The following is a 1,054-nucleotide window of genomic DNA, read 5'->3' as shown; positions in this document are numbered from 1 at the left end:
GTGTGTGTGCACACGATTGCATGTAAGTGTTTTTGTGTGTGTTTATGGGGTCTGTGTGTGAGTGTGTTTGGATATGCATGTTTGCATATTGGTGTTGTGTGTGTAGTGCATGCGTGTGTAGTTTGTGTGTTTGTGTTTAGGGTTTGTGTGCGCAATTGTCTGTGTCGATAGGGCATATGTATGGGGTTTACATGTGTGTGTGTATAGTGTGGGTGGCTGTATTTTTTCAGATTGCATGTTGAATATGTTCACATGTACACCTGAGTGTGTGGCTGCAAGTTTGAACATGGGGAGGCAGGTGCCGAGGGGAACAATGCTCCCAATCCCCCATTATGAAGAGAAAAGATCAAAATCAATCTTATTTTCAGCTAAAATGGGGATTAGGTAATCAGCTGTCATGCCATAATGAATTCTGCTACTATATTGTGGTCACATTCCAGTAATGACTTGATTCTTCAGTCACTGTGTGTTCCATCATTGGTATTCCAGGTATTAGGCAATGAAGTGTTAGGGGAATGTGGTTGTAATTAGTTTACGGGAAAAGGAGTCAACACAATTCTCCCAAGAGGTAAGTCAACCTAGACAAGGGGGCAGAAGAATTAAATTCATTACAGTTCTCATAAAATTAACAACATGTTTAAGACAAACCAGTGAGGCAAGAGGATGCAAAGCATTGTTCCTTTGTGGACTCAACCAGGTTCTGACACTAAACAAAACAATGTGAAAATGCAGAGATAAATTCAAAAAACTGCAGATGCTGAGAGCAGAAATAAAAACAGAATGCTGGAGAATTTCAGCAGCTCTGTGCAGGGAGAAACAGAGTTAATATTTCAAGTCTAGTATGACTCTTCTTCAGGACTGAAGACAAGGTTTGTTTCTGATGAAGAGTCATATTGGACCTGAAACATTAACTCTGTTTCTCTGTCCACAGATGTTGCCAGACCTGCTGAGATTATCCAGCACATTCTGCTTTTAATGTGAAAATGCTCTGTCTTACTCTTGATGTGACCCTTTCACTGGCTCCTCCAACCAATCCAGTTCCTCTCAATTCCTG

Source organism: Chiloscyllium plagiosum, chromosome 25 (genome assembly GCF_004010195.1).
Source record: "Chiloscyllium plagiosum isolate BGI_BamShark_2017 chromosome 25, ASM401019v2, whole genome shotgun sequence".
NCBI classification, from domain to species: domain Eukaryota; kingdom Metazoa; phylum Chordata; class Chondrichthyes; order Orectolobiformes; family Hemiscylliidae; genus Chiloscyllium; species Chiloscyllium plagiosum.
The sequence above is the reverse complement of the archived record's forward strand: the minus strand, read 5'-3'. Positions refer to the sequence as shown.